This window comes from Pan troglodytes, chromosome 11, assembly GCF_028858775.2.
Source record: "Pan troglodytes isolate AG18354 chromosome 11, NHGRI_mPanTro3-v2.0_pri, whole genome shotgun sequence".
NCBI classification, from domain to species: domain Eukaryota; kingdom Metazoa; phylum Chordata; class Mammalia; order Primates; family Hominidae; genus Pan; species Pan troglodytes.
The window spans coordinates 85,220,979-85,245,672 of record NC_072409.2 but is presented as its reverse complement, the minus strand read 5'-3'; the positions used below and the strand labels follow the sequence as shown (position 1 = coordinate 85,245,672).

The following is a 24,694-nucleotide window of genomic DNA, read 5'->3' as shown; positions in this document are numbered from 1 at the left end:
GGTTGATAAATGTGCAAACTGTTTTCCACAATTTTGCAGAGACGTGATTATGTACAAACGTTAGTGAACATTACTGTGCACATCACCAGGGGCACATAGACAATCATTTTTACAGAATACAGAATACACTTAATAATGTGATTACTGAATCGCATGTCCAGCTTTACAAGGTAACTAAAACAGTTTAAAAACAGAAAACAAAGACATTTAATGCACAATGTGAGGATGAAAAATTATATAACCAACTTAAATGCAAAAAAACAATTTGATGTAATTCAACATCCATTCACTAAACAACAACAAAACTCGCATACTAAAAAGAGACAGGAAATTTGGTCATCAGCAAAGTCTGGGTCCGTCACTCTCCTCCCTGGGCAACATGAGCTTCACCACTCGCTCCACTTTCACCAACTACCCATCCCTGGGTTCTGTCCAGGCACCCAGCTAAGGCGCTCAGCATCTGTGCAGGTGCTGGGGCCACTGGTTCCCAGATCTCCGTGTCCCGCTCCACCAGTTTCTAGGGTGGCTTGGGACCCGGGGGCCTGGCCACGAGGATGGCCGGGGGGATCTGGCAGGAAAGGGAGGCTTCCAGAAAGCGGAGACCATGCAAATCCTGAACGACCGCCTGGCCTCCTATCTGGACAGAGCGAGGAGCCTCGAGACCAAGAACCGGAGGGTGGAGAGCAAACTTGGGGTGCACCTGGAGAAGAAGAGACCCTAAGTCAGAGACTGGGGCCATTACCATTCAGGACCTGAGGGCTCAGATCTTCACAAATACTATGGACAATGCCCACATTGTTCTGCAGGTTGACAATGCTGGTCTTGCTGCTGATGACTTTAGAGTCAAGTATGAGACAGAGACAGTCATGCGCCGGTCTGTGGAGAGAGAAATCCATGGGCTCCACAAGATCATTGATGACACCAATGTCACTTGGCTGCAGCTGAAGACACAGATCGAGGCTTTTAAGGAGGAGCTGCTCTTCATGAAGAAGAACCATGAAGAGGAAGTAAAAGACCTGCAAGTCCAGATTGCAGCTCTGGGTTAACAGTGGAGGTAGATGGCCCCAAATCTCAGGATCTCGCTAAGATCATGGCAGACATCCGGGCCCAGTAACGATGAGCTGGCTCAGAAGAACCGAGAGGATCTAGAAAAGTACTGGTCTCAGCAGATTGAGGAGAGCACCACAGTGGTCACCATGCAGTCCGCTGAGGTTGGAGCTGCCGAAGTGACGCTCATGGAACTGACACATACAGTCCAGTCCTTGGAGATCGACCTGGACTTGATGAGAAATACGAAGGCCAACTGGGAGAACAGCCCGAGGGAGGTGGAGGCCCGCTAAGCCCTGCAGAAGGAGCAGCTCAACAGGATCCTGCTGCACCTGGAGTCGGAGCTGGCTGGCACAGACCCGCGCAGAGGGGTAGCGCCAGGCCCAGGAGTAAGAGGCCCTGCTGAACATCGAGGTCAATTTGGGGGCTGAGATCGCCACCTACCGCCGCCTGCTGGAAGACGGCGAGGATTTTAACCTTGATGATGCCCTGGACAGCAGCAACTAACTCCATACAAACCATCCGAAAGACTGCCACCCGCTGGATGGTGGATTGTAAAGTGGTGTCTGAAACCAAGGACACCAAAGTTCTGAGACATTAAGCCAGCAGAAGCAGGTTCTCTTTGGGGAGCAGGAGGCCAATAAAAAGTTCAAAGATCAAAAAAAAAAAAAAAAAAAAAAAGAAAGAAAATTCGTTGAAGAGTTTTTAACTTCTAATGTTCCTATATTCACTTAATTGTAGCCTTTAATGATTCATATCCCAATGCTAAGTCAGTGGTTTATTTGATAAATCTTTATTTTATTCTCAAATTTACTTACTTTTATCATGAGGGTCTTTAGCAGTATCAATTCTGAATGCTGTCTTAATTTCAGGCCATCTGTTTACTTTTTATGTAAAATGGAAGTCTGAGTCAGTCTGTATTCACATTCATTTGGTGGATTCCCCATCCATATATTTCCTGTTCATTTATTTATTTAGCAAAGATTAATTGAGTCTTACTATTTCCCAAGTACTATGTAAACTGGTGATATAACTGTGAACATTCAAAATTTGTCTTCTGTGAAAAATAGAAAATAAATATTAATAAGCTATTAGTTATTGACAAGTCCTAAGAAGAAAAATAAAACAAAGAAATGAGTGAGTAACAGGTGATGCTCTTTTGATGGATGTTCATGAAAGTCTTCAAAAGGTGATATTTGAGCTGAGATCTAAATGGTTGCTATGAATGAGCAATGTGTCTGTTTGTAGAAAGAATGATACAGTTAAAGAAAATAATACAAAGATCATGTTGCAGTAAGACTCCTGACATGTTTAAACTTGCCATGTTCATTGCAAGAAGGCCAGTATTGCCATACTGAGAGAGTTTGTAGAACGTTCAGAGATATAGTAGAAACAGTAGCTACATACTGACATAAGGGTATCTGTCTCTTGTTTATAACTATTAAAAGAAGCTTTTGTAAATACTGCTGGCTGGAATATACTATTTACCAGAAAAAAGGAAATTAATTCTACTTCTGTTACTTTTGTTTGTTTGTTAAATCTCTTTACCTGCTTGAGTGATTATGGGGGATTATTTCTCAAATCTTCAGAATTCAAGCATCTTGCCAGGCTCCATTAGTTCTGCACTAATTTTGCCAGAAATAAGATGAATGCATTTGCCTTAGAACTTCAAGTCATCTTTAGCATAGAGATATTATTGTTTTGTCTTAGCTTTGATTTATTTTGTGTTATCTGTTTGTTTTGTGTATTTATTGGACAATTTTATTTGTAGTTAGGTCCTCTTCTCAGTAATCCTTGGTTTTGATTAGTTTCCCTTTTCCTATTTGTCTTTTACTGCAATAATTCTGAGGGAATTAATAAAGATTACCTTCTAAAATTTCTATTTCCATTTCTTCAGTTTCCTTTTAAGATTTTATGGTTGTCAGTGGGAAGTATAGTCATTCTTGCATTTTTAATTTCTCTGTATTGTATTTTTAATTAAGCAAGTTATTTTCTTTTGCAATCTGCTTCTCAGATTTATGTCGTTGCATTCCTGCTTGCTTTCTTCTTATGTTAGACTTCTATTTTGTAAGAGCAATATCACATTGTACCTCATTGAGAATTCAAAGCAAATCTTTTTCTAAAACTTTTATTTTCTAACTCAGCTATTATTCACGGGTATTAATTTCTTTGACTTTTACTGCCAGTGGTTCTCCCCCAACATCACTAACTCTAGCAGTATGTTTTGTTTTGCTTTGTATTTTATTAGTGTTGCTAATTTATGGTTAGAAGTGTTAAGTATTAAAGTTCTTACATACCAAGTATAAAAGTTGTAGGAATTTTCTGATTTGATTTTTTAATAATATTTCCCTAGATTTTCCAGAGGCATTGGAATGAAGTTTTGATGATGAACCATCTTGGAAAAAGGGGCAACACACTAGGAATAAGAAATATAAAAAATAAAAGTAAAGATGCGTTCTGAAACCATGGAACCCTGGCATGCTAAAATTCAGACCTATAGAGAGCAAATGCTCTACTTTCTGAGGGTATTAAAAAGTTAAAAGAAGTTGAATCTATATCTCTTTCTCAATTATAAATAGGTCATCACATTAATGACATTAGAAATGTAAAACCATTGAAAATATAGTATTGAAATATCAAGTTAATTAAATAATTGAACCACTGTTAAAATTAATTAAACATCAATAAAAGAAATTGAATAAGAAACAAATAAATGAAAAGATATTTTGTGTTCATATATTGGAAGAAGTAATATTGTGAAAATTTCTATTCTACTAAAGCTATCTATAGATTCAATGAAATACCTATCAAAATACTGATAGCATTTTTCATAGAAGTAGAAAAAAATTCTAAAATTCCCATGGAATTACAAAACATGCCAAATAGCCAAAGCAATCTGGAGCAAGAAGAACAAAGGCGTGATCATCCCACTGCCTGGTTTCAAAATATACTACAAACCTATAGTAATCAAAACAGCATGATACTGGCATAAAAACAGACATGTGAACCAGTGTAACAGAACAGAGAGACTAGTAATAAATCCATGCATTTTGAGTTAATTGATCTTTGACAAAGATGCCAAGAAGACATAGTGAAAAAAGGGTAGTGTCTTTAATAAATGGTATTGAGAAAAATGGATATCCATATGTAGAAGAATAAAATTGGACACTTATTTCACACCATATACAAAAATCAACTCAAAATGGATTAAAGACTTAAATGTAAAACTTGAAATTGTAAAACTACTAGAAAAAAAAAATGTTGTGGAAAACCCTCTTGCCAATAGCTGGGCAATAAATTTTGGATAAGACCCCAAAAGCACAGACTACAGAAGGTAAAATAGACAAATGGGACTGCATCAAACTAAAAAGCTTCTGCACAGCGATAGAATCAATCAACAGAGTGAAGAGACAACATATGGAATGAAAGAAAGCATTTGCATACCATACATCTAATGAGGGGTTGATATTTAAAATATGTAAGGAAACCACACAATTCAATAGTAAGAAAGCAAATAACCCAATTTAAAAATGGGCAAGTAGTCTGAATAGACATTTCTCCAAAGAAGGTACAGAAATGCCAGCTGGTATATGAAAAATACTAAACATCACTAATAGTCATGGAAATGTAAATCGAAATCACAACTAGATATTACCACACACCTGTTAGAATAGTTAATATCAAAAAGAAAAATGATAACAAATGTAGACAAGGACGTGGATTAAAAGAAACCTTTGTACACTGTTGGTGGGAATGGAAACAGTATGGACGTCCCTCAAAAGAATTAAAAATAGAACTACTACATGCTACAGCGATCCCACGTGCTACAGCAATCCCACTGGTGGATATATTTCTAAAATAAATAAAGTCAATATGTCAAATTTATAGCTGCACTCCCATTTTTATTAGTTTCTGTTTCAGCATTATTCACAGTAGTCAAGACATGAAAACCACATATGTGTTTGTCAATGAATGATCGAAAAAAAAAAAGTGTGTGTGTGTATGTGTGTGTGTATGTGTGTACAGAGGTATAAAAGGTTTAATATTTCTGCTGTGCAGAATGGATAAGTTCTGGAGATCTAATATACAGCCTGGTTAATTTAGTTAATAATACTGTAACTTATATGGGGAATTTGCTAAAACAGTAGATCTTAAATGTGTTTTCAAAAACAAAAAATAGGTAATTATGTGATGTGATGTATATGTTACCTTTTCACAATGTATACATTACCTTTTCACAATATATACATATTTTCAAACATCATTTTGTACATTGTAAATATATACAATTTTTATTTGTCAATTATACCTTAATAAAGCTGGGAGAAAAAAACTAAACTGATTTCCAGCAGGAAAATACTGCATTTATAATAATAACTTTAAACCTAAAGTTTAATAAATAAGTTCAAACATTGATTATTATTTGGAAGCACAGCCAACTGTATTTAATTTTGGACAGTTGTATTATTTCACATCTTTTATTTAATTAAAATTGAAGCTGAAAGATTGATATAGCCAATTCCCCCAACAAATACCTTCATTTTATCTAGCGTAAGTTAAGTATACCGGCATAATCTTTATTAATTTTTAACCCATGAATTTCCCGTTATTCTCCTCACGTAATGACAAAACAAACTTTCTGATTCATTTTAGATACTCCTTTGTTCACTGAACTTTTTTTTCTAAATTTTAAATTTACATGGCTATAGTATGTCTGTGACATTCAGCAGGAGGCTTTGAGAACACATTTTACTTTTTATCAATTTTACTTTTAGAAATGAATAAGGTACTGTTTTTGAGTTTTGAATGACTAAATTTAAATCTAATTTTACAGTCAAGTTATAAAAGATCCAGTTAGAATTGTGAAGGATAATCCTAAAAATAAATATATTAAATATATAAAACTGAGATGCCAATAATTTCAGTCTGTTAAATTACTCTCAACATCATTACTACTAACAAAAGTTCCACTGTGATTTTTTAATCTCTCTCACATAAAATAAAACTTCTTTTAACCTTGGCAATCTGGACTCATTCCAATTATCTCACTAGCTTTTTTTTCCCCCCAATTTTACCTAATATTTTTAATTTGTTTTATTCAATAAAATATGTAATTCCAAAAATAGCTATGACAATCTCAGATCATTCCTCCACATACATAAATCTCATAAGCAGTTTAGTGATGACCTTTGTAACTAAGCAAACATTGTTAAATATTGAAACAATGTATTGGGCATTTTAAGTCTAGTAACTATTACAAATCAATTCAGAATTCATACTAGTTCAAATAAAATAGAAGTTTATTTTTGCACAACACTCCAAAGTTGTGTTCCTTGTCAGAAGGGAAGCTCCACACAGTCATTCAGGAATCTAGGCTGCCCAAGATGCCACCCAACATGTGACTTCTACAGTTACTGTGGCTTTCTTCATCCTGGTCAGTCAAAAGGGAAGCAGGACCTGAAGGAACATGTGTGAGCTATTTCAATGCATAAGGCCTGGATGAGGACACATTACTTTCACTTATTATACATACATGGCTTCATTTAACTGTATAAGGTGCTAGAAAATACAAGCCAGGTATATGTCCAAGAAAAAGAGGAAACTGAAAGTTAGAGAATAGGGAGAAGTTTCTGCCACAAAACACTGAGAAAAAAAATCATATAGAAATCAGTTGATCAATTCTGTCGTTTTGCCCAAGACTGTTCTAATTTTAAAACGGAATCTCCTCAATCCCAGGAAAACCAGAACGATTTGTCACTGAATATACAAAATTCATATATATCAAAAGAAGATAGCTTAAAAATAATGTTTCAATATGAATCAATTCTGTCATAAACTAAGAATTCGTTATTAAAGGAAAATAATTCTTTATATTTTTATGATAAATTAAATAGAACACAAACTGACTAGGAATTTATATATATATGATCAGAAAAGAAAAAAAAACTTTAGGCCATGAAAATTTGGCAATATACTTTACAGTTTTGTGTACATTCATTATTATCACTTTTTAAAATATATAAAATGGTCAAAATTAACAAAACATGCATGTGTGCATTTTCCCACAAAGTTACTCATATTATATAATTTCGATACTTTGTGCTTGTATGTATATTCATCATTATAAATTATAAAAAGATTAGATATTTTAAAAAGATAAAATAAATTTCTGAGACAAAAACAAACATTTAAATACATTTTATACAAACAATATCTGGAAAACATTTTATATGTAAATTTAATGTGTTAATTCAAAGATATGGAAATGTTCAGGATATATTATAATGTTACATAAAAATTTACTTTAAAATTATAAAGAAACCGTATTTTAGGATTAGTAACTGGATCTGCAATTACACACTACATACAAGGCTACAGAGATCTAAATTTGTTTTCAGATGCATAATAGGTATTAATATTTTTCTTGTCCTTGAGAAGATTTTGTAAACAGTAGTGGTTTACTATCTTGATTTACCTACCCAAGTCTTTGATTTGATAACCAAAATTTAGTAATAGAGAACTTGTTTTTCTTTACTTGTTAATGACCTTTTTAGTATTTTTCAAAATACAATGTTCGTTTTCATTGTCAGAAAACACATAAGTAAGAAAACATTCTGTTTCTTTTTTCTTTTCTGTTTTTTTTTGAGACGGAGTCTCGCTCTGTCGCCCAGGCTGGAGTGCAGTGGCGCGATCTGGGCTCACTGCAATCTCCGCCTCCCGGGTTCACTCCATTCTCCCGCCTCAGGCTCCCGAGTAGCTGGGATTACAAGCGCACGCTGCCACGCCCAGCCAACTTTTTGTATTTTAGTAGAGACGGGGTTTCACCGTGTTGCCCAGGCTGGTCTCAAACTCCTGAGCTCAGGTAATCCACCCACCTTGGCCTCCCAAAGTGCTGGGATTACGGGCCTGAGCCACCGCGCCCATTCCGGAAACATTCTTAAAAGGTAGAAAGCCAATGCGAGGAGGGGTGGAACTTACAGAACAGACTGGCTCCCTGGTCTGACTATGTAATGACACCAGTTCTATGTTCATCGTCACTTTTAGATATTAATGATCAGATAAAAGGCTCAATTTCAGTGGAATTAAGAGATGGAGTGGATGCTGATCTCAAGAAGTGTCGGTAACATACTGATTATCTACGTTTTTATTAACTTAAGAGAAAAGAAAATCAAGGGAAGAAGGAAGATATTTGGGGTACACAAACATTATCAAGCCTCAAATAACACGTGGCAGATAATCTCCCAGTGCTTCTATACTCTAAATTTACCTTTCTTCTCAGTGCAAGCTGAAATGTTACCAAATAAAAAGTATTCTCATAAGTCTTCAAGTATTCTAACTTTGATTACATCATTTTTGTCTTTACATAGTTGTAGTAAAAGACAAATTTGCCAACATTTTTGAAGAACTATTGTTTCTGTCAATAGGATCTAAATAATTTGTTAATGATCTTTAAGAAAATATATTTCTACTGCCACTCATTCCAGAGAATGCTAAATAAAAAGAGTTGTTTCTGGAAGGATCACCTCAATCTAAATCAAACCTGCTATTTGGAGTGCTCATTACAACTGAAAATGTAACGAGCATATATAAAATAACTTTGTTTTATCTGTTAACATTCTCCAGACTGGCAGCCCAAAGGAACCTTATTAAGTTGGAGTCACTGTGTTGGAGGATGAATTCTGATCATTTATTTGCCCTTGAGTATACTCACAAACCATCCCTATTAGTTTCTATTGCCGTACAAAAGCCTTGCTCCAAACGTACCTGCTTAAAACAGCAGGTATTTATTGTCTCACTGTTTCTGTGGCTTGAAATCTGAGTACCACCTAGCTGAGTGTTGGCTAGGGCTGAAGTCTTAGCTGAGGTTCACCATGGTAAGATTTGCTACTAAGTTCACTCAGGTGATTGGCAGAATTCATTTCTTTGTGGGTGTTGAAGGTTTCTTGGTTTTTTGCTTGTTTTCTGTTTTTGGTTTTGTTTTGTTTTGTTTTTTGTTTGGTTGGTTTTTTTGTTGTTGTTACTGTTTGGTTTTTGCTGGCTTTCAACAGAAGGCTACTTTCAGCTTCTAGAAGCTGTCCAAATTTTCTTGACATCAGCAATCATGCAACATGGCCACTTTGTTTCCTTAAAGCCACAAAAGGAAAGGAAGACACTCTAGCAAGATGCCATCAATAACCATGTATGCATAATCAGATACCTCTGCTGCATTCTGTTGGTTAGAAGCACATCACAGAAAGTACACACCTTAAAAGGAGATGATCACACAACAACACGAACATCAGGAGTTGGGATAATGGCATCTACCTTTACAATCAGCCTGCCACACCATTCATACATATTTTTATCCAACATTCCAGTAGTCTGCTGAAAAAATTGTCTAGTGTACCATTTGATAGAATAACACATTGAAGTCTAATTTATACAAACATTTATGCCTTAGACATTTATCCTATGTCATTATCTAAGCAAAACTCTGAAAAGAATGTGACCCAGAATTCTATTTTAAAGTTCTGTAGGAAATTCAATTTTTATTTTCACAGATGTGGAAGAAAAATTAAATGATAATCACATTGAAAAATCTCATCAATCTACCTTTTGAAGTACGAAAGGTAAATGAATACAAACACCTTCATTATGCAGCAGAAATTGTCTGCATTAAATGTACAATCTCACATACCAATAGACCTAATGAATTAAAATGTGCAACTCATTATTTAATAAAATATCATGAAGCTTTGAATTTACTAGATTACTGCTTCTGTGTCCTTAGGCCTATTTATTAGTAAATTCTTAATCAATGAATTATAAAGTAAAATCTGTCTTCAACCCTAACACAAAATTATGAACTCAACCCTAACAAAAAATTATGAACTCAAGGATTCTGATAATGAATGCTGTTTTTTATTGACACTTAATTGAACCATAATTTTTTGAATACATAAACTTCAAAATATTATCGAAATACTAAAATAAAGATGTCTATCATTATGTTTATTCTTTCTATATATATCTGAAAATTCAGTTATGCATTTAAATCACCATGGTTTCCAATTTCTCTAACCTAGTATTTTTATATTTATTTATTTTTAATTTTTTCTCTGACCTAATATCTTCTTCTTGTACAAGACATGACTCCTACTGTATATGTCTTGATTTCCAGATTTGTTCACTACAGAGAAGTGAATTAATGCAGCTTGGTTTTGTTTCCTTGCTGACAATCTTTTAGAAGTTTTGGTTTCCTTTTTGGATGAAATCTGAATTTATTCAGTTAGTTTCTGTAGTCCTGTATAATCGAGCCCTTTATAAATATTTCGCTGCTTCTTGCCTTGTTTAATGTGCTACAGTTGTATGCTTCTAACTGCTCAAAGAATCATCTTCCTTACCACCTCACTGACCCAACACTTCTTTTATTCTTTTTCTGGATAATTGCATCAAACTCTACAGACCTCAGGATATGTTACTTCATATAACTAGCATTCCAATGATAAAGGGGGTATCAGGGCTGATAGATTTAGCAAGTCAACACTGGTAAGATGCTTCACTGTGATAGGCATGTGAAAACCATCATCTCTGAAGAATAAGCTAGTTATAGTAAACTTGTACAATTTAAATATAGATATGGCATAATTCCATGGTGAACAAATTATAATTATTATAGAAAAAGTAGATAATTAAAAAGAGACATATCTTCTAGAAATTATTCCTCTTTACATTAGTAAACATTCCAATGTTGATATATTCACATTTTATATTAAGCCAGTTCATAATATTTATAGTGTTTCAAAAACTACTTTTTTAGAATTATTACAAAATATTAAATATAAAATACGTTTTCATATATCCAAGTTCATTAGTATAGTTTTACCTTTTATCATTGAAAAATAATCCCTTGGGTCATAATTTATTTAAACCTTCTCTTTTTGGTTGAACTTTTCCTTAAAATTTTCCTATTTTTAACAGTACTGTACTGAACATTCTTATAGGTAAATATTTTTGTATGCACTTTTTTTCTGAAAATCACTATCTAAAGATTAAATTAATGGGTCAGATGTCATATATATATTTTAAGCTATCAGTAATGATAATACTAATTATACTCTAATTAATAGGTTGTAAAGTAATTTTGAATCCTGTAAATCCTCAAAAACTTAAGTCTCTGAGTTACTTGTAGAAGGTTAATCAAAATGCAAAGAGGGCAAGTGACAAATTCTAGTATAATTTTAAGAGAAATTAATTTTAAATACCTTGATTTTTATAACATTCTCTCTACAAAATAGAATTAATAATAACATGATTAATTTATATAACATTTCAAACAACTACAGAGACTCAGCAGTTAAAGTATGTAATAGATTAGAGAGATATTAACTGGAAAAAGACAATCAGCTCACTAGTTACCCTCACCGTTGAATTAATGTAATAATTTTGCCAACATCTTAAATCCTATAGTCTCAATAATCTTATTTAAAAGTTATGTGTACATAGTAGGTATATATATTTATGAAATACATGCAATATTTTGATATAGGCATACAATGCATAATAATCCCATCGGGGTGATTATGGTCAACAATAACTTGATGTACATTTAAAAATAACTCAAAAATCTTATTTTGACAGAACGCTAGGGGCCAGTTTATCCATAGGTCAGGATAGATTCCAATCATTTTTGTCCAGCCAGTGGATTAAAAGAACATGATCATTACAGACAGTTTAAAAAATATCTGTGTTATCTGACCCATCTAATTAATCTTTAGATAGTTACTTTAAGAAAAAAAGTGTACACAAAAATATTTACCTATAAGAATGTTCAGTGCAGTACTGTTAAACATAACATAATTTTGTAATTTTTTAAATCATTCTTATAATTTTTATTTATTATTATTATTATTATACTTTAAGTTTTAGGGTACATGTGCACAATGTGCAGGTTAGTTACATATGTATACATGTGCCATGTTGGTGTGCTGCACCCATTAACTCGTCATTTAGCATTAGGTATATCTCCTAATGCTAACCCTCCCCCCTCTCCCCACCCCACAACAGACCCCAGAGTGTGATGTTCCCCTTCCTGTGTCCATGTGTTCTCATTGTTCAATTCCCATCTATGAGTGAGAACATGCGGTGTTTGGTTTTTTGTCCTTGCGATAGTTTACTGAGAATGATGATTTCCAATTTCATCCATGTCCCTACAAAGGACATGAACTCATCATTTTTTATGGCTGCATAGTATTCCATGGTGTATATGTGCCACATTTTCTTAATCCAGTCTATCATTGTTGGACATTTGGCTTGGTTCCAAGTCTTTGCTATTGTGAATAGTGCCGCAATAAACATACGTGTGCATGTGTCTTTATAACAGCATGATTTATAATCCTTTGGGTATATACCCAGTAATGGGATGGCTGGGTCAAATGGTATTTCTAGTTCTAGATCCCCAAGGAATCGCCACACTGACTTCCACAATGGTTGAACTAGTTTAGAGTCCCACCAACAGTGTAAAAGTGTTCCTATTTCTCCACATCCTCTCTAACACCTGTTGTTTCCTGACTTTTTAATGATCGCCATTCTAACTGGTGTGAGATGGCATCTCATTGTGGTTTTGATTTGCATTTCTCTGATGGCCAGTGATGATGAGCATTTTTTCGTGTGTCTTTTGGCTGCATAAATGTCCTCTTTTGAGAAGTGTCTGTTCATCTCCTTCGCCCACTTTTTGATGGGGTTGTTTGTTTTTTTCTTGTAAATTTGTTTGAGTTCATCGTAGATTCTGGATATTAGCCCTTTGTCAGATGAGTAGGTTGCAAAAATTGTCTCCCATTTTGTAGGTTGCCTGTTCACTCTGATGGTAGTTTCTTTTGCTGTGCAGAAGCTCTTTAGTTTAATTAGATCCCATTTGTCAATTTTGGCTTTTGCTGCCATTGCTTTTGGTGTTTTAGACATGAAGTCCTTGCCCATGCCTATGTCCTGAATGGTAATGCCTAGGTTTTCTTCTAGGGTTTTTATGGTTTTAGGTCTAACATTTAAGTCTTTAATCCATCTTGAATTAATTTTTGTATAAGGTGTAAGGAAGGGATCCAGTTTCAGCTTTCTACATATGGCTAGCCAGTTTTCCCAGCACCATTTATTAAATAGGGAATCCTTTCCCCATTGCTTGTTTTTCTCAGTTTTGTCAAAGATCAGATAGTTGTAGATATGCGGCGTTATTTCTGAGGGCTCTGTTCTTTTCCATTGATCTGTATCTCTGTTTTGGTACCAGTACCATGCTGTTTTGGTTACAGTAGCCTTGTAGTATAGTTTGAAGTCAGGTAGCATGATGCCTCCAGCTTTGTTCTTTTGGCTTAGGATTGACTTGGCGATGCGGGCTCTTTTTTGGTTCCATATGAACTTTAAAGTAGTTTTTTCCAATTCTGTGAAGAAAGGCATTGGTAGCTTGATGGGGATGCCATTGAATCTATAAATTACCTTGGGCAGTATGGCCATTTTCACGATACTGATTCTTCCTACCCATGAGCATGGAATGTTCTTCCATTTCTTTGTATCCTCTTTTATTTCATTGAGCAGTGGTTTGTAATTCTCCTTGAAGAGGTCCTTCTCGTCCCTTGTAAGTTGGATTCCTAAGTATTTTATTCTCTTTGAAGCAATTGTGAATGGGAGTTCACTCATGATTTGGCTCTCTGTTTGTCTGTTATTGGTGTATAAGAATGCTTGTGATTATTGTACATTGATTTTGTATCCTGAGACTTTGCTGAAGTTGCTTATCAGCTTAAGGAGATTTTGGGCTGAGACAATGGGGTTTTCTAGATATACAATCATGTTGTCTGCAAACAGGGACAATTTGACTTCCTCTTTTCCTAATTGAATACCCTTTATTTCCTTCTTCTGCCTAATTGCCCTGGCCAGAACTTCCAACACTATGTGGAATAGGAGTGGTGAGAGAGGGCATCCCTGTCTTGTGCCAGTTTTCAAAGGGAATGCTTTTGGTTTTTGCCCATTCAGCATGATATTGGCTGTGGGTTTGTCATAGATAGCTCTTATTATTTTGAGATACGTCCCATCAATACCTAATTTATTGAGAGTTTTTACATGAAGGGCTGTTGAATTTTGTCAAAGGCCTTTTCTGCATCTATTGAGATAATCATGTGGTTTTTGTCTTTGGTTCTGTTTATATGCTGGATTACATTTATTGATTTGCATATATTGAACCAGCCTTGCATCCCAGGGATGAAGCCCACTTGATCATGGTGGATAAGCTTTTTGATGTGCTGCTGGATTCGGTTTGCCAGTGTTTTATTGGGGATTTTTGCATCAATGTTCATCAAGGATATTGGTCTAAAATTCTCTTTTTTGGTTGTGTCTGTGCCTGGCTTTGGTATCAGGATGATGCCGGCTTCATAAAATGAGTTAGGGAGGATTCCCTCTTTTTCTATTGATTGGAATAGTTTCAGAAGGAATGGTACCAGTTCCTCCTTGTACCTCTGGTAGAATTCGGCTGTGAATCCATCTGGTCCTGGACTCTTTTTGGTTGGTAAGCTATTGATTATTGCCACAATTTCAACTCCTGTTATTGGTCTATTTAGAGATACAACTTCTTCCTTGTTTAGTCTTGGGAGAGAGTATGTGTCGAGGAATTTTTCCATTTCTTCTAGATTTTCTAGTTTATTTGCGTAGAGGTGTTTGTAGTATTCTCTGATGGTAGTTTGTATTTCTGTCGGATCGGTGGAGATATCCCCTTTATCATTTTTTATTGCATCTATTTGATTCTTCTCTCTTTTTTTCTTTATTAGTCTTGCTAGCGATCTATCAATTGTGTTGATCCTTTCAAAAAACCAGCTCCTGGATTCATTAATTTTTTGAAGGGTTTTTTGTGTCTCTATTTCCTTCAGTTCTGCTCTGATTTTAGTTATTTCTTGCCTTCTCCTAGTTTTTGAATGTGTTTGCTCTTGCTTTTCTAGTTATTTTAATTGTGATGTCAGGGTGTCAATTTTGGATCTTTCTTGCTTTCTCTTGTGGGCATTTAGTGCTATAAATTTCCCTCTACACACTGCTTTGAATGTGTCCCAGAGATTCTGGTATGTTGTGTCTTTGTTCTCGTTGGTTTCAAAGAGCATCTTTATTTCTGCCTTCATTTCGTTATGTACCCAGTAGTCATTCAGGAGCAGGTTGTTCAGTTTCCATGTAGTTGAGCGGTTTTGAGTGAGTTTCTTAATCCTGAGTTCTAGTTTGATTGCACTGTGGTCTGAGAGACAGTTTGTTATAATTTCTGTTCTTTTACATTTGCTGAGGAGAGCTTTACTTCCAACTATGTGGTCAATTTTGGAATAGGTGTGGTGTGGTGCTGAAAAAAATGTATATTCTGTTGATTTGGAGAGTTCTGTAGATGTCTATTAGGTCTGCTTGGTACAGAGCTGAGTTCAATTCCTGGGTATCCTTGTTGACTTCTGTCTCATTGATCTGTCTAATGTTGACAGTGGGGTGTTCAAGTCTCCCATTATTATTGTGTGGGAGTCTAAGTCTCTTTGTAGGTCACTCAGGACTTGCTTTATGAATCTGGGTGCTCCTGTATTGGGTGCATATAGATTTGGGATAGTTAGCTCCTCTTGTTGAATTGATCCCTTTACCATTATGTAATGGCCTTCTTTGTCTCTTTTGATCTTTGTTAGTTTAAAGTCTGTTTTATCAGAGACTAGGATTGCAAACCCTGCCTTTTTTTGTTTTCCATTTGCTTGGTAGATCTTCCTCCATCCTTTTATTTTGAGCCTATGTGTGTCTCTGCACGTGAGATGGGTTTCCTGAATACAGCACACTGATGGGTCTTGACTCTTTATCCAATTTGCCAGTCTGTGTCTTTTAATTGGAGCATTTAGTCCATTTACATTTAAAGTTAATATTGTTATGTGTGAATTTGATCCTGTCATTATGATGTTAGCTGGTTATTTTGCTCGTTAGTTGATGCAGTTTCTTCCTAATCTTGATGGTCGTTACATTTTGGCATGATTTTGCAGCAGCTGGTACTGGTTGTGCCTTTCCATGTTTAGTGCTTCCTTCAGGAGCTCTTTTAGGGCAGGCCTGGAGGTGACAAAATCTCTCAGCATTTGCTTGTCTGTAAAGTATTTTATTTCTCCTTCACTTATGAAGCTTAGTTTGGCTGGATATGAAATTCTGGGTTGAAAATTCTTTTCTTTAAGAATGTTGAATATTGGCCGCCACTCTCTTCTGGCTTGTAGAGTTTCTGCCGAGAGATCAGCTGTTAGTCTGATGGGCTTCCCTTTGTGGGTAACCCGACCTTTCTCTCTGGCTGCCCTTAATATTTTTTCCTTCATTTCAACTTTGGTGAATCTGACAATTTTGTGTCTCTGAGTTGCTCTTCTCGAGGAGCAACTTTGTGGCGTTCTCTGTATTTCCTGAATCTGAATGTTGGCCTGCCTTGCTAGATTGGGGAAGTTCTCCTGGATAATATCCTTCAGAGTGTTTTCCAACTTGGTTCCATTCTCCCCGTCACTTTCAGGTACACCAATGAGATGCAGATTTGGTCTTTTCCATAGTCTCATATTTCTTGGAGGCTTTGTTTGTTTCTTTTTATTCTTTTTTCTCTAAACTTCCCTTCTCACTTCATTTCATTCATTTCATCTTCCATCACTGATACCCTTTCTTCCAGTTGATCACATCGGCTCCTGAGGCTTCTGCATTCTTCAGGTAGTTCTCGAGCCTTGGCTTTCAGCTCCATCAGCTCCTTTAAGCACTTCTCTGTTTTGGTTATTCTAGTTATACATTCGTCTAAATTTTTTTCAAAGTTTTCAACTTCTTTGCCTGTGGTTTGAATTTCCTCCTGTAGCTCAGGGTAGTTTGATCGTCTGAAGCCTTCTTCTCTCAACTCATCAAAGTCATTCTCTGTCCAGCTTTGTTCTGTTGCTGGTGAGGAACTGCGTTCCTTTGGAGGAGGAGAGGCGCTCTGCTTTTTAGAGTTTCCAGTTTTTCTGCTCTGTTTTTTCCCCATCTTTGCAGTTTTATCTACTTTTGGTCTTTGATGATGGTGATGTACAGATGGGTTTTTGGTGTGGATGTCCTTTCTGTTTGTTAGTTTTCCTTCTAACAGACAGGACCCTCAGCTGCAGGTCTGTTGGAGTTTGCTAGAGGTCCACTCCAGACCCTGTTTGCCTGGGTATCAGCAGCCGTGTCTGCAGAACCATGGATTTTCGTGATCCGCGAATGCTGCTGTCTCATCGTTCCTCTGGAAGTTTTGTCTCAGAGGAGTACCCGGCCGTGTGTGGTGTCAGTCTGCCCCTACTAGGGGGTGCCTCCCAGTTAGGCTGCTTGGGGGTCAGGGGTCAGGGACCCACTTGAGGGGGCAGTCTGCCCATTCTTAGATCTCCAGCTGCCTACTGGGAGAACCACTGCTCTCCTCAAAGCTGTCAGACAGGGACATTTAGGTCTGCAGAGGTTACTGCTGTCTTTTTGTTTGTCTGTGCCCTGCCCCCAGAGATGGAGCCTACAGAGGCAGGCAGGCCTCCTTGAGCTGTGGTGGGCTCCACCCAGTTCCAACTTCCAGGCTGCTTCATTTACCTAAGGGAGCCTGGGCAATGGCGGGCGCCCCTCCCCCAGCCTCGCTGCTGCCTTGCAGTTTGATCTCAGACTGCTGTGCTAGCAATCAGCGAGACTCCGTGGGCGTAGGACCCTCCGAGCTGGGTGCAGGATTTAATCTCCTGGTGCACCGTTTCCTAAGCCCGTCGGAAAAGCGCAGTATTCGGGTGGCAGTGACCCTATTTTCCAGGTGCCGTCTGTCACCCCTTTCCTTGACCAGGAAAGGGAACTCCCTGACCCCTTGTGCTTCTCGAGTGAGGCAACACCTCGCCCTGCTTCGGCTGGCGCACGGTGCGCTGCTCCCACTGTCCTGCGCCCACTGTCTGGCACTCCCTAGTGAGATGAACCCGGTACCTCGGATGGAAATGCAGAAATCACGCGTGTTCTGCGTAGCTCACATGGGGAGCTGTAGACCAGAGCTGTTCCTATTCGGCCATCTTGGCTCCTCCCCCTCATTCTTATAATTTTTATAACCTATTATAAGTATGGTAGAGATACAATCAGATACATTTACATAAACATCATTTCTGTGTTCCTTCCTAATTGCAGACCTGCTGAGAGTGTCAAGTTTCAGTAAAATAAAAAGAGTTATTTTATAGCAGAGGATTATGTATGTCATGATGTTGTTTAATGAAATCTGCGACACTGAAGGAGAACGTTTAGGAGCTAGTCGATACATCGAATATGACTTTTCCCTAGAAGTTCACAAGAATGACAAAGCGCTGTTGCAAATGTCAAGGTGTTCAGTGGTCTAAGTGATATCCTCTTTCCTTTGCACCATGTATTTTCAGAAGTTTATGTGTTATGCCAAGGTTTGTCATATATGAATGATGTTTTTCAATGCTTTATTTTGTAGAAGTATTTCATATGCAAGCCATTTTAATTTTATAGTAGCTATCCTAATCAAAGAGACATATCTGCTTTAATAATATATATTACTGTTCTGTGTCACAGGAATGCAGCTTAATTTATTTAATCACCTGTGTAAAATAGCATCCATAAGAGAATTGTTGTGGGAACAGTCTTCCAAAGCACCATATATGAAATTTTCCACCGGTTTAGATTGCCTGTGTTAATATTATTCATCAATATAAATGATCAAGAGTTGCAGTATTGATTGGTATTGATGTCAGGGAAGCAAAATGAGAGGTAATCTAAATTAGATGAATAAAAAGGGATTTATGGCAAACATTTAAGCATAGGAGTAAATGTGAAACCCATTTCAAAGGAAACAAATTAGCAAATGGTTTAATTGACAGAAAGCTCTGTGTAAATAATGGCTGCATTTTTTTTCACTGTTCATTTGAATAAGAAAGCCACTGACATTGGTAATCAGTGGTTTACCTCTAGATTTTTACAAGTAAGAGAGTTGTTGAAATAAAACTCCAAATGCTACAGCATGTCTGAGATCAAAATTTTCAGTTGATGTTCATTGATTTCTTATTGTAACACTGATTTTGTTAATGTAATGTTTCAATAAAACCCATTTCTTATTAATATAAAAGGGTTAACATAGTTAAAAAAGAAATAGATATATTTCATTCTAACTTAAGATCAGGCCTAATGTATTCTATTCTATAGTGATTATTGACACTCTGAAAAATACAACTAGGAACTAAATGTGCCATAGGATGACATTAAGAAAAAATATAATAAAAACAAATATTTCTAAAATCAAATTAAGAGATGACTTCAATTAAATTTTCAAAGCAGACCCAATCAGTTTTTGACAATAAACATTTAATCTGTCAAGGGTTTAGCTATACAAGCTTGTGGTGGATTAGTTACATGTGATAAAATTTTATTTGCCAGAAAGATGAATTCTCAAATTCCCATCTTTGCATTCATTGATTATATTCTCTAGAAATGAATCTGGGGATTCTTTTAGTCCCAGTTCCGTGGATAGTTATTGACTTTTAGATAGTAATGAACACTAATTAGATAAGATTGTTCCTTGTGGTAAAACAATAGCTTGAGGGAAAAAAATAATATTTGCATGCTTCATTGAGGACCAGAAAAGGATATTATACATTGCATTATTTTGTACTCATGCTTCACAAATCCCTGAATGAAGAACTAGTAAAGGTGCATATGCATTTTCCTATTTTTTAATGTATTATTACTTAACTGATTGGTGTACACTAGTTATGCTTTCTTTATAATAGTTTATTTTAAAGCTTATTTGTTTAGGATTCTGTTTTTCACTACTACATTGGACCCTGAACTAGGCATCTAAATAAAAGAATGGATTAATTAATGATTTTTTACTCTGTAATTTGAATTATGAATTGTATAATTGAAAACAAGCAAGCATCAAATACCTCACAGGGTAAGCTGGTAGCGCAAAATTAAACTTTCATTTTCTTGATTTCCAAGGTATTATGTTATTCTATACACTGCATAGAAACTTTTCCTCCCTATAAGAATTTTAAAAGTAATTTTAATTTTTCTTTTTATTAATATTATTGATTAAGAATTCATAATTTTACATACCTGTGTGACTCAATATGATGTTTCCCTATAGGTGTATAATATGTAATAATTAAATCAAGCTGATTATCAGAGCCATAGCCTCACTTCTTTTTTATGGTGAGTTATGAGAAATGTACCTTCTAGGCCATGGTGCCTAGAGGAGGAACAGATGTCCCTAAAAACCTAAACATCCCAGAACATATATGAGAACATAATGACAATAAAAACAGTTTCATTACACACAGCAGACGAATAGCTGAAAAATTATCTTAAAAACAACTTAGGGGCAGGTAGTGAGACAGATCTCTGGAGTTGTCCTGCTGCTACCCAGTAATGCCTTGTATGTAAGTTGTAACTAACTCATGTACTCAGCAAGCTAGCCTTGTCTGAGTCATTCCTTTTTTTCTTGGTTTCTTTCTAGTTTGGGGGTCCTTGCTTGAGGAGATGTTACATTCCTTGGTTTTTCTCATAATAGCATCATGTGAGATTGTGCTTAGAGGGACCTCCAGGTTGCAGTATCTTAACATACTTGCTTCAAAGGAATGACAGATACTTTTCTCCTACTATTTATATCTAACATCAAAGGGAAAGGCTCTGACTGGTTCAAGTTGGACTTCATGTCCGTTCCTAGCTCAATATGTGTAACCAGAGGTCACAGGATTGTCCAGGAATTAATCACAAGCTTGTCACTGTGGTGATGTGACCTCCAGTGTAACAAGAACCATACTAGGTGGTGAATGGATTATTTCATAAAAGAAGCAGGACTGCTGCACATAGAAAAGAGATGACAAGATAATCTTCAGGAGAGAGCAATTATGTCTCTAAATGTTGTTATTAGTTTTATCTATCAGAAGTTTCAAACAATCCCAGTTGTGTGGACACAGACATTACACAATTTAGGAAGGCAAACATAGGTAGTAGAGTACTATATTATAGTAGAGTACTATATTACTAACAATAATGTACATGCAAATATCACGTAATAGTTTTCAAAGTGATTTAATTAGTTTTGTATCCCTGTGAATTCAGGAGAGTGCTAAATATATGGTGATGCAAAGTCTAAAGTTCCTGTCTTTAAAAAATCAAAAGTAATGCCTTAGTATTTATCCTCTCTTGGACAAACAACTAAACTCTTCAGAACTTCGTTTATGAATTGGGAGTAGTAATGGTTGTAACTTCATGGATTTGCAATTAAGATTGAATAGGCAAATATATGCAAAGTGCTTTGAAATGTACCTGACACATATTAAGCACTTAGAAAAGTTTACCTAGTATTATTATCATAATTATATTTGTGTCGACCTGATTTAATCACATGGCCTTGTTATCCTTGCCACATTGGATTGAAAACCAAAATCAGCTTGTTATCTAAAGACTACCATTGACAGATTAGGGAACTGATACGCTTCTTTTACTAAGGTGTCTAGTGAAGTAAATCTTCCCAATATATAGTGACTTTCCAGCCAGCCTCAGATTCCCAAGAGGTTCTGAGTATAAAATTCACATAGATAATGCAGCAAATTTAGAAAGAATTATACAAGCAAGAAGAAAATAAGACCCAGAGAGAAGCTGAAGTACACATCGGAGGAGTCAGGAGAGTAGGAAAGAATTAATACTTAGTTCAGAGGGGATGACAAAACAATATGAGTAACCAAACATATTGTAGATTTATTATTCAACTCCGAAATAAATTATAATTAATTTATCAGCTTACAAAACTGTTATATCCTTGCAATTAGCCCTTACAACCTAAAGGAAAGAGGTTTTTGTTTACTAAAATACTAAAAAACCAAACTAACACTATTTCATTTGTTATCACAGTGACCAAGACACAGCCTAGTGATAGAGGATGAATACTGTAGCCATATATCCATATTCTGAATATATCAATTTCTGATTACTCCCAAAAAGCCCCAAATTTTCTTTCACTTCAGAAAACCAAGGTCATTAAGTTGATATTTACCACACCAAAGACTCATATATAAAAATGTACACACATTCTTGGGAAGCTACAATCTGTAATTGTGTTGTTTTTAAATAAATGGGCACAAAATATTTTAATTCAATTGCATTTGGTGATTTTGAGATTGCTTTCCTACAGCACACTCCTTTTTTTTCAGAGGAATACAGAAGCATTTTGGGAGAATTATCTTCTATCCTGGAGATGGAACAGGACAGACATGACCTAGTGGTTCTTGGAGCAATATAAAAAGACAGAACTTCCCCAGGGCCATCCTGGTCAGCATCCACCTGCTGGAGTTGACCTACCAGGTTTACAATTTAAAAAAAGAGAAAGCAACACTTAGCCTGTATGTATATCTACACTTGAGGTATAGTGAATAGAGAATGATATTAGAAGATAGAAGCCTGGCTATATTACTAATTACCTCTATCTCTGAGAAAGTAATTTAATCTCCCTGGTCTTCAATTTCCAAACTACTAATGAGATGTGGTTGTAAAATATTGTCTATAATAAACCCTCCAACTCTTCAAATCTGTAAATTAGCTTGTCAACCCCTGACATATCCAAATAAACCTGAAGAAGTTATTATGCTGAGCACAGTTTTATTCCAGGGACTTGTTTAACTCAAGCAAGCAATCATGTTCTGACTGGCGATTTTAAAAATTGATATATACACTCAGCTGAGATGTTGAGAGTTGAGTTACACATTGTATCATTGTTTGAAATGGGCATAGATTTCACAGTATTACATATTTCCAGTATTACATTGACACATTATACAAATATGTAACTATTTATATATTTTATAAATTATTTCAAAAATTTGGGGAGTTTTAATTTGATATACTTTTGTAACTTGAGAAGAAAAGACCTTTTCTCTGAATCAAGTTTTAGGTTTTTTTTTTTTTTTTTTTTTTGGCTTCTTTGCTTTTCCCTACTAATTATTAAACTGGAAAAAAAACTGTGCCTAGGTAAAATGAATAGTTTGGAGCTTACTTTATATGTTTTAGTTGCTGTGGAATTTCAACACATGTGTAATATGATTTTTCAATGGCAATATAAGACTTGAGTTTAAGTCCCAATTCGGCCTTTAGTATTTCTTTCCATCTGATAGCAGTCTCCTTTTTCTTACTAACAAGTTTCCTAAAGCAAAAGACAAACAACAAAAAAATTAGGGAAGTAAAGCTTAATGTTAGAAAGCAAAGGAAGGAATTAAGTCAACAGAGTAGAGGGAAATCCATCACATTTAGCATTTCTTACCTTTTCTCATGCACTTCTTAAACCCTCTTTGTTTCATGAGATCACCACCTGATAGTAAGTTTGGAGGTAGTCTTCTCCTCACTTCTTAGTATTCTTACAACCAGAATTGTGCTTCCATTGTTTTAACTACAAAATCACATCTTGCAGCAGTTATATTTCTGAATTTTCACCACACTAAAATTTTACATTATTTGAAGACACAAAATGGATCACATTTGTATTTGTATATCCCAGCATGCTTCCTTAGTTAAAATTAAAACTCAGTGAATATTTGTAAATTATATGAACCTGGAAGTCCAGAGGCTTAATTTTCTTTGTTGATATTCAACTCTTTCTCAGAGTGTCTGACTCAGTTTAGAATAGAGAATATTTAATGGTTCATTTTGTGAGGCAGATTTATGTACTTGTCAGCATTGCTTTGTAATAAGTAACCCCCAAAGCTTAGCTTGTTGCAATTATGGTCATTTCTTGCTCAATTCACATGACACCATCTGCAGTTCAACTATAACTGCTGCCCTTGCAGCTTTTGTAGGTAGTGCCTGGCACAGCTCCCAGTGAATTTTATCTCTGGAAAGAGGGCAGCCCTATTGTGAACATGCCAATTACCATAGCAAAAAGGAAGAAAGCAGGGCTGAGCTCAATCACAAAATGTAATTTCAAGTTTCTTCTTGAATGTGTCACTTTAGCTCATGTTCCATAACAAAGCAAATTATGTGGCCAAGCCCAAAGTTAAAGAGGCAAAGATCTTGCATGGCAATGAGTGTATTATATAATTCTATAACTGAAAAAAAAATGGAGTCAAAAATTGTCAAGAATGCAACAGAACACTTTTCACACTCCTGGAGACAAATATTCATTTTCCTCCTTTTCATATTCAAAATATATATTTTCCTCACCTCCACCCAAAGAAGGCACCATCACATTCTTATGCCATCAGCTCATCAGGCTCAAAGTTAGAGGTCATGACCATCTACACAGAAGTTACAAATGAGGTTTATCTAAATATGGAGAAATATGGACTAAAAAGAGAAATTATTTTCCTCCACACACAGCCAATGCACATCAACAAGACAAAGGATAACCACAGTAAACATCTGCATTCAGAAAGGGAAAGAAAGGGAGGCAGACAGATGTCATTGGTTCATAACAATTCCAAAGCCAGATAGCCCTTGTTTTGAAGGAAGAGAACATTGCTTTGTTATGCTCAAATTCATTTCTGAGAGAAGTAACCCCATACAGATATTGTTGGGGATCTTTGTTTTCCCATCTGAAATATATCATTTCTCATTACCCTTCTTGTGACTGTCCCAAGAGGATGATGGTAAACCTGTACTCCTAGAGGGCAGCAGAACTTCTGACTTTTTTTTTTCCAGT

At 35.8% G+C, this 24,694-nt stretch overlaps 1 pseudogene; it reads left to right on the top strand.

Annotated features, from left to right (window-relative positions):
• Positions 1-319: 319 nt before the first annotated feature.
• On the top strand, positions 320-1,648 carry LOC473213 (keratin, type I cytoskeletal 18-like; annotated as a pseudogene).
• Positions 1,649-24,694: the final 23,046 nt, after the last annotated feature.